The sequence below is a fragment of the Nannospalax galili genome, unplaced genomic scaffold (assembly GCF_000622305.1).
Source record: "Nannospalax galili isolate Female #2095 unplaced genomic scaffold, S.galili_v1.0 scaffold278, whole genome shotgun sequence".
NCBI lineage: Eukaryota > Metazoa > Chordata > Mammalia > Rodentia > Spalacidae > Nannospalax > Nannospalax galili.
In genome coordinates this window covers 13,305,167-13,315,161 of record NW_008347536.1, presented here as the reverse complement: position 1 = coordinate 13,315,161, position 9,995 = coordinate 13,305,167, and the positions used below count along the sequence as shown (strand labels likewise).

Here is a 9,995-nt window from a genome sequence, read left to right as displayed (position 1 = left end):
CTTTCTTGTCAGTCTTAGTTCCTTACATCGTTTTTAAATATCTTAGTGGTTCCCTAAAGCAATGGTATGACTGGCATTTAAGGCTCTTAGCCAAAGCCTCAACCTAGATTCATATCCCATTTCACTACGTCTGTGCACTGCACTTGAGAGTCTCACTTGTGTCTCAAAGTTCAGCTGAATTCCTCCTTTCAGCATGAGTACACAGATCTCTTCAGCTTATCCCTCCCCACAGCGGGGCTCCACTAGTGTTTGGGGAGCACAGGTTTACAGAGCACCTAACCCTTGGTTACTTCCTGCAAATGGCAGTACATTAGTTTGAGGATTCATTTTCTATTTTATTGTTTGTTGTGTATGTGTGGTGTATACACATGTCTGTGTAGTTGTGGGTGCTCTCAGGTACTAGGGATATAGTGAACAAAATAGTACTGCCCTATGAAGCTTACATTCTAAACAGGCAATGAATATGAATTTAAACATTGCATAGCATCTGGGTGATGGTAAAAAAGAATAGGAGGGGAGAATGTGAAATTCCAAGGTGTGTGAATGAAGGCCTCACTGAGAAAGTGACTTGAAAAAACAGAGGATGTGAGAGCTAGCCAGGTAGATGTCTGTGTGAAGAGTAATTCCAGGTGGGGGAACAGCAGTATGAAGGTATGTGTTCAGCACGCTCAAAGGACCACAAGGATAAGTTAGAGTGAATGAAGAGAACGGAAAGTCTAGAAGCAAATAGGGGAAGAGGAGAACTGGGTCCTAGTTTTCTGTTTTCATGAAAGGATGTTGGGTTTTTTTGTTGTTTCATCAGTGGAGATGATCATGTGATTTCCCCCTCCCCTCTCTCTACTAATGTGTATCATGTTGATTTTCTTATGCAGAACCATTTTTGCATTCCTGGAATAAATCCCTCTTGGTTATGGGATTAATACTTTTACTGTATTGAAATCAATTTACTAACATTTTGTTGAGGATTTTTTTTCTTAAAAAATTACAATTTATTTTTCAATTTCTTAGAACTAGTTAAGTTTTAATTAGTCTTATGAAAATGTCCCCAGTGTTATAGTATTATAGCCATTCTCAGGGACCTTAACGACTACAGGTGTCTTTGAGGCTCATAACATGGCCTTACTAATGCCAGCTTTTCTAGCTCTCTGCAGATACACATTCAGATAAGCAGATCAGTTCGCTGGCTTTTGCTGAGGATTTTTGCATCTATATTCAGAAGGGATATTAGTCTACCTTTTTGTTTGATGTCTTTATCTAGCCGGATAATACGAACTCCATCAAATGAGTTAGGATGTTAGTTTTTGGAACTTGAGAAAGATTAGTGTTAATTCTTTTAGTATTTGGTAGAATTCACCAATGATGACATCTGGCTTTTTATTTTTGGGAGGGGGAGTTTTTGATTAGTGATTCAAATACTTATAGGTCTTTTTGTTTCTGTGAGTCAGCTTAGGTAGGTTGTGTGTTTCTAGGAATTTGTCCATTTCATCTAGGTCATAAAAGTTGGTTGATACACAGCTGTTCCTAGTATTCTTTGGTAGTAATGTCTCTATTGTTTGTTTTCCTTTAAGCACAAGTTTTGCTACATCACATAAATTTCAGTACAGTCTTTTTTTGTTTTTCATTGTCTAAAGGTATTTTCTTCCTTTGTTATTTCTTCTTTGACCTGATTATTTGAGAGTGTGTTATTTAATTTCCACGTTTGTGGGTTTCTGTTATTGTGGGGTACAGTGTTTTATATATATGTGTGTATATATATATATGTGTGTATATATATATATTTGTTAGATTTAACTGGTCTGTAGTGGCAGTCACGTCCTCATTAATCTTTTATCTAGACATTCTGTCTCCTACAGCCATATCACCTATTTTTTTTTTTACTAGTTCTGAGGATCAAAACCAGGGTCCTTGTGCATACTGAGCGCTCTACCACTAAGCTACATCCCAGCCCTAGCTCTGCTTTTGCATTGGAGATTTTTAAACTCATCTATACTTAATGTGTTACTGTTGAAGAAAGACTTCTACAATTTGATATTTCGTTTCCAATTGTCATGTACTCTTATTTCCTCTGTTACTGCCTTTTGTGCTTAGTTGTTTTCTTGTGAACTGTTTGGATTCCTTATTCATTTCCTTTATGTACATTTTAAAGTTTTTTTTTAATTTTTAAAAATATATTGTATGTGTGTGTGTGTTTGTGTATGTGTATGTGTGCACAAAAATTCTGTTCCTGTATAGCCTTGTCCTCTCTTTATGTTGTCACAAATTTATCCTGGTGGACTCAATAACATAGATTTATAGTAGTTGTTATGTATTTGTCTTTCAAATCATGTAAATCATTATATTTGAAATGCTCCCGGACTTTTCTTGGGTTTTGGTTTTTTTGTGTATTTGTTTAGTTGGCTGATTGGCTGTTTGGTGTTGCAAGCTCTAGCAGTCCATACATCTAGTGAGTGGCTTTCCCTCACAGATTGTTTTCTTTCTCATATGTGGTTACTGACATCTTTGTTTCTAGCTTGTATTCAGCTAGTGTCTCACAGACTTTCTTTAATTCCAGGAGCTAAGCAAGCTGACAAACAACAGGTTTTGTAGATCACTTCTCTGCTCTGTCCTCTTTCAATCTTATTCAGACGTCCACAGATCAAGGCACCCAGTTGAGATCTTCTCAGATGAGGCTTTCTGAATTTCCTATTCTGCAAGATGCTTTTGAATGTCTTAGTTTCCTAAGGAAACCGTTCCCTCTGGTTTTTCCTCCCTTGCCTTTAGATGATCTGTGATCTATCTGAACCAAAGTCTTTTGCCTTAGGAACCCTCCAGGTTGTCCACTGGCCTTCCAATGTTTTAGGGTACTATCTGCTGCTGAAGTTAGAGAAAAAGAAAGAGGATTGCCTTCCATCAGTCCTTCAGAGCTCAGAGGCAGGTTAGAACAGATCCACTTCATAATTTGTGAATAAAGTCTACTTCTAGAACAAGGAGCTAGGTCCCACAGTGATAACATGAGCTGACATTTTCAAGATGGCTACACGCTGAGGGAGTAGGGCAAGGGCTAGGCAAAAATGTCACGCAGTGCTCTGTTGCTGTCTCTCTCTCTCTCTGTGTAAGATATACATAGCATGAAATTACCATTTTAGAGTGTAGTTTGATGGCATTCAATACGAACTCTCTCGTCAGTCCAAACTGAAACTGCCTTTTACACAGTACTCCCTTTCCCTGCCTCCGCCCGGTTCCTGTTAATCACCCTGCAGTTTTGAAGTTGTCTTTTTTTTCTTGACTGAATATTTGGTTGTTACTGTAAACTATTTTTCAGAATTTGGACAAGGTGTCTTCTGACAGTTTCTGTTTGGTTTCCAGTGTGCCCTTAGGGGATGGGAACTTGAGAATTTCACTCTCAACACCAAGGTTTTTGCCCTGAAAATCTTGAAAGAGCAGAATGGTCCTTAACTGAAGTGGAAAAGGTTGGGAAGTTCTTATTTGGGGGAGAGAGATGGAGGACTGTGTTGGGAGTATATTAAGTTCAAGATGCTTACTAGACATCAAATGGAGGAAGCAAGTGGCTGGAAGAGCAGAGGTGAAGGAATAAGCCTGGGGGGCGGTACAGCACGCAGGTCAGGAAAATGCATCAGAACCAGAAAGAAGACAAGGGATGGCCAGTCCAGTGAGATGTAGCTGGACCCTGGGATCTTAGACAAATTTCTTTAAAGATTATTTTTACACTTTGTGTGTGTTGTAACTTGGCAGGAGTTTGTTTTCTCTACCATGTAGGTTCTAGGGATTGAACTCAGGTCATCAGGCTTGGTGGCAAGTATCTTTACTTACTAAGCCATCTTGCTGACTCTAAAGTGATTTCTACAGTTGCATCAAATGCAGTGATCCTTGGAGTGGCCCAAGAGAAGTCATTGGTGACCTTGGGATTGGGGGCAAAAGTATAGGAGAATAGGAAAAGAATTGAGGAATACAGATAATTTCATAGGTCACCATAAACAGAAATAAGAAGTAAGGCAGTTATTGGAAGGGCAGGTGGGGTCAAGAGGTTTTCAAAAGTAAATTATTTAATGGCAGGCTTTCACTATGTAGCCTGGGCTGGCCTCAAACTCAACAATCCTCCCACCATAGCCTTTCAAGTGCTGGGATTAGAGATGTATGCTACACCATACACTGTTGGTTTTAGGATATTTGTTTTAAGGTCGCGGGGGGATCTCATCCTGTTGGTTGGTAAGACTGGCTTTGAACTCCTGGGCTCAAGAGAGCCTTCTGCCTCAGCTTCCCAGTCAATCAGAACTATAGATGTGCCCCTCCATACCTGGTTCTATCGTTTTGTTTGGCTTTGTTTTAGTGTGAGGAATTGGGGCTCAATCCAGTGAACACGATGCTGGAAAGAAACAGTGGTGCGCTGTTCTTGGATGGTGAGGGGATAAGATCTGACAGGGCACTGGGCTCTCTTTAGAAGAAGAAGAAGAAGAAGCTGTGCAGGGCCAGCAGATGGGCGGTAGACATATTTGCTTCAATTTTCTGGTGATTCACAAATACAAATCTACAATATGTCTTCCTTTAGCAAACTTGTTGCCTTGAGACATTGACAACTGATTCTATAAAAGTATTTCAGCTGTAAGTTTTCCCAACCAAGGTGAACTTTCCAACTCCTGCTTGTTGCCACCTGTCTATAGCATCCCATCCATGCTGAGAAGGGTAAGTATTTTGAGGGAGATGGATGCTTCAAGAAAAAGGCCACTTCAGAGCTGAAGCTGCAAAGAAGTACATGTATGTAGGCAAAGGTGCGGAAGAATGCAAAAGGCAGGACACCCAGAGGTGGAGTTGGAAACTGCTTTCGGATGCAGGTTGACCAGGGAGCGGTGAACTCGGAACAGTCACCTAGGGACTGTCACACTCCTGTTTACTCACACAGCATTGTCAGAATCTGTGGTTACCCATAGTTTGTGATATGCTTGAGATTTAATTTCACAGCACTGGATCGTCTTGGTGTAGCCTTGACAGGCCCTTTCCCTTGCCTGCTTCTTCCTAATCCAAGCTCTGACCTCTAATTGTGTGATGGGGCTTGGGGATAATGGGAGGGATGTATGCCAGTACCTGTGGATGCCAGAGGACAACTTCAGGTGTTCCTCAGAAACTGTCCACCTTGTTTTTGCGGCAGAGTCTTTGACTGGGAGCTGGGACTCACTGATTAGATGAGACTGGTTAGATCCTCCTGTCTGCATCTCCCCAGTGCTGGGACGACAAACACCACCATACCTGGCCTCCCCAGCCCCTGTCCTCCAGTTGTTGCTGAAACTCTCTTTCACTTCTCAAGACACCTCCTCGGACACTTCCTAGACTCTCCCCTCAGCCTCCTTGTCAGTATCTCCTTTTCATCCAGAATCCTAAACTTTTACTGTGAGAGTTAAATTCATTTTCGTGCCCTTAGCACAGGGCCTGCATGAACGGAGCGCCAATAAGTTTATTGATCAACTACAAAACCCCACAAACCATCCTGGTTTTTGGTCTCTGCACACAGGTGTATGAGTGCTTACTAACTGACGTGTACATGCGAATGGCAGAAATAACATCCTTATTTTGGGTTGTTTTTAGATGAGGATGTTATTGTTGTGAGATGTTATTGTTGAGATGATGCTTGTGTGTCATCCATTCTGGACTCGGGACAGTGCCCATCTCTGCTGTCATTTGTTCTGTCACTTCAAAGAACAGGAAAACCATGGGTGGTGATTTTAGAATTTTATTCAGAACCTCAGGGAATGAGTCATTTTTGTGTTGACGACTTTTCCGGGTTACTACAGTGCAAATAAATTAAGCAACAGGACATTGTTGTTGTTGATGTTAATTTTAACCACTGTACATAGTGAATTTCAGAAATGCATTCTCATACTTTCCTGACTATGATTCCGTCACCAGTTATTTCTTCAGAACCATTGTGGAACATAGTTCTAATAATTTTCCAACTCAGCAATGAAAACATAGCTTTTGGGGGAAGGGGGACGGGGAGAAGGAAGGGGAGAAAGAGGAAGAACAGTGGAGTAGGGGGAGAAGAATTCAGTGCTGTCACCTAGGAGGCAGACTCAGACTCCTCACAGAGAAGATGGATTAGGGCCCAAATTTCAGGTAGAGGCAGCTGAGTTGCCCTAGAAATTTGAGGAAGAAGTGGAGGAAGAGATTGACCATAATCCTTGCTTCAGTGTGCTGCTTCTTGTTTGTTTGGGGTTTACTTTTATTTATTTTTATATGTATGAGTGTCTTTCCTGCATGTATGTAAGTATACCCGAGTGTCCAATGCCCACAGAGGCCAGCAAAGGGTGTTAGATCCCCTGGAACTGGAGTCATGGATGGTTTTTAGCTTTCGTGTGGGTGCTGGGAACTAAACCCAGGTCCTCTACAAGAGTAGCCAGTGCTCTCAACCACTGAGTCATCTCTCCAGCCCCCCTCTGTTTGTTTATGAGACAATATCATACAGTATCCAGGTCTGGCCTCACACTCTTTAGCCCAGGCTTGCTCAAACTTGAGGCAATCCTCTTGCCTCAGCCTCGAAAGTGATAGGATTGCAGGTGTGAGTCTTAATGGCTAGATTTTGTGTGCCTTTAAGTCACTTGGTGTGCTAGTTACTCTTTTCATTGTTGAGACAAAATACTTGATAAAAGAAACTTCAGGAAAGGGGGGTTTGTTTTGGCTCACAGTTTGAGGCTCACGTCACGGCTGAGAAGCCCTGGTGGCATGAGCATGAGGTGGCTGGTCGTCGCATTATGTCTGCGGTCAAGGAGAGATGAGGGGCTGGGGAGCTGGCTTAAAGGATAAGAGCACGGGCTGCTCTTGCAGAGGACCCAGGTTTGGTTCCCAGAACCTGCATGGTGGCTAGCAACTGTAACTACATTTCCAGGGGATCTGATGCCCTCTTCTGGCCTCTGTGGGCATTGCATACACGTGGTACACTTGTATACATGCATGCAAAATACTCATAACATAAAAATAAATTTTTAAAAGGATAGGTGAATGCTGGTGCTCCTTTCTATGTATATGTGTGTGCATGTATGTTTGTGTGGGAATGTGTGTATGTGCATGAGTGTGGAGGCCAGAGGTCACTTGTTTTTTAATGTGTGGGGAGGGGCAGGGAAGGGGTAGACTGTGCACGTGGAGACTAGAAGGCAACTTCAGGTGTCCTCATCCACCTCCTTTGTGAGACAGGTCTCTCCTTGGCATGGAGCTCACCAATTAGACTGGCCTGACTGGCCAGTGAGCCCTCCCCAGTGCTGAGTTTCAAGTTTCAAGGATGTGTCATTACATCCAGCAATTTTACTGAGTTCTGAGGATCGAACTCAGGTCCTTACACTTGTGAGGCAGGAACTCTACTGACTGAGCTATCTCTGCAGTCCCCATTGATCTTGTTTTTTGAGACAGTTTCAAGGGGAGCTGGGGTTTGCTAAGTAGTCTGAAGAGGCTGGTCAGTGAGCCCCAGGAATATATCAGTCTTCATCTATCTAGTGCTCTGATTACAAGTGTCTACTGCCATACCTGGCATTTTTATGCAGGTCCTGGGAATGGAACTCAGGTCCTCATGTTTAGGTGGCAAACACTTTAGCAACTGAGCTATCTCCTCAGCCTCTCCTGCCTCCATTTTATTCAGCCCAGGACCCTGCCCCATAGAATAGTACTGCCTACATTTAGCATGGGTCTTAACACCACAATTCAATTAGAAACTTCCTCACAGTCATGCCAAGAAATTTGTCTTCTATGTGTTTCTAGAATCTGTCAAGTTGAGAATATTAACCATCATACCTGCAGTCTTGATTCTTGATTCTGATTCATTTTGGGACTGGATCTCAGTTAATGCTGCTTAGCAAGATCTTTGCTGCTGCTGCTGCTGCTGCTGCGGAACCCCAGGCCACAGTTTTTGATGCCAGGTTTTCAGTTGACCTCCAGAGGTTTGCTTGTGACCTTGAGTGGACGTTATTAGGAAGCCCATCCTTAGTGGCTGTCTGAGTTATACTAGCCATAATTCCCCCACATGTACCATGCCTTCCAGTATACACAGTGCTCTTGTGGTCCCTGTTTCTCTTCATTCTCACAATGGTGAGGGGGGGAAGGCAGCTCCATTCCATCAACTGGGAAGCCAATTCCTGGTGGCACACAGCTCACGAGGAGCAGAGTCAGGCCCTGTGGTTAGTGTTTCATTACTGCCTCTTACTGCCTCTTGGCATGTCTGTTGGGTGGGAAAATGGTGGCATGTGCACCCATGTAACCCATGTGGGGACATCCTGAGGCCACATTTCCTGTCTGCTCAAATCGCACAAGCAGCAGTGGAAAGGGCAGACTGGCCAGGCTTGACCTGTAAACATCCACTTCTGTCTTTGCTTTCCCTGGCCACTGTGGCCCCTTCACCCTGTGCAAGGTTCTGAAGTGCTAGAACAAACCGTGCTCCCCATTCAACCAAGACCTACTGGAAGCTGGGTCTCTCTGACTCACAGCGTTTCCTTGTTTGCTGCCTTCTCCCTGCTGCACATCCTCGCTCTCAGAACATGTTTCCTGGGCTCTCTTCCTAAATGAGTGACTTCCACCCATTAGCTTGCCTGCTGGGGGCACCAAATCAAGCCATTCTGATGGTTCTACTGACCTACTTAGAGCTGAACCCACATACCTAGTGTTAGTCACAAAGGAAGAATATTACACTTTAAAGGTCACACCCTCCACGAAGGACCTGGACTGCATCCCTACAGCCTGCTCAACGTACTCGCCCCTTCTTTTCTTTTCCTCCTTTTCTTTCTCCTCCTCATCTTCCCTCGCTTTGATTATCCTCTCTGTTCCTCTCCTTCCTAGATTATCCTGAATTATAAACACGTTTCAATATAGTCCCGCAGGCTATGGGCTTTTGAGTCTGATCAATATGGAATAACAATGACTGGATTTTCTTTTTAACCTGCACCAACATTTAATGACACAATAATTTTCAAAACATTGGACATTGAGCAATAAAGGCCAGAATTCTTATCCTATGGGAAGTGCAGTGACACCCCCAATTGCAACAGCACAGGAGAGATCTTCAGGAAGCAGAACCTAGGGAAAGCCTAGTGAACTCCATTAATAAAGCAGAAGAGGGAGTCCAGAGAGACCAAAGACAAAAGAATGTAGAAAGGAGGCCACCATACGAAGCAAGGGCTCCTGCAGTATTCAGCAGACTGCAGATCTGCAGACTCCTGAAGTATTCCGCAGAGATCCGTGCATCCAAAAACAATCGCAAAGCTAAGGGAAGCACCACAAAGGATCAGGGAAACAGAATGAGCCAAGAGTGCTGTCTAGTCCGCGAAGATGTTGGGGAGCGTGCTCAGAGGGCTTTACTTCAATAGTGGGGGATAGTAAGTTCTAGGCAAAGTGCTGCTGTAGTCCAGCCTAACGGCCTGTAGAATAAATACTAAAAGGATTCAACTGTTTCCAAGTAATAATTGCAGAACTGAGTTTTAGAATATATACACACACATATGTGTGTGTCACTCAGCAAGATGTGATTTATAATTGTTTACCACTAAGTTTTTTTAAAATGTCAAGCTTGCAAAGAAACAGTAGGTTAAACATTTCAGAAGACTAGTGAACTTAATAACATGATAATAAAATTACCCAAAATGAGACAGAGAAGGGGCTAACGAGATGGCTCAGTGGTTAAGAGTGCTTGTTGCTCTTTCAGAAACCCTGAGTTAGGTTTCTGGCATCTGCATCAAGCAGCCCACAACTGCCTATAACTTCAGCTCCAGGGCATTCCATGCCCTCTTCTGGCTTCGTCAGGCACCTGCACGCACATGTATATACAATATATACACACATAAATAAAATTAATATTTTTTAAAATGAGACTAAAAAGAATAATTTTTAAAATGAATAAAGCATCAGTTAACTGGGAGACAATTTCAAGCAATATAGTGTATGTGTAATTGGGTGTCTTAAGTAAATAAAGGAAATGGTAAACTATACCAAGGTCCTTCATTGTCAATTGCTCAAGACCAATGATAAAG

The 9,995-nt window shown here is 42.8% G+C and overlaps 1 non-coding gene across 1 annotated transcript; it reads right to left on the bottom strand.

Moving 5' to 3' along the window:
* Positions 1-1,057: 1,057 nt before the first annotated feature.
* Positions 1,058-1,187, bottom strand: LOC115072232. Its single transcript, XR_003851299.1, has one exon. It is a non-coding gene; the product is annotated as a small nucleolar RNA SNORA33 (small nucleolar RNA).
* Between the last annotated feature and the right edge of the window lie 8,808 nt (positions 1,188-9,995).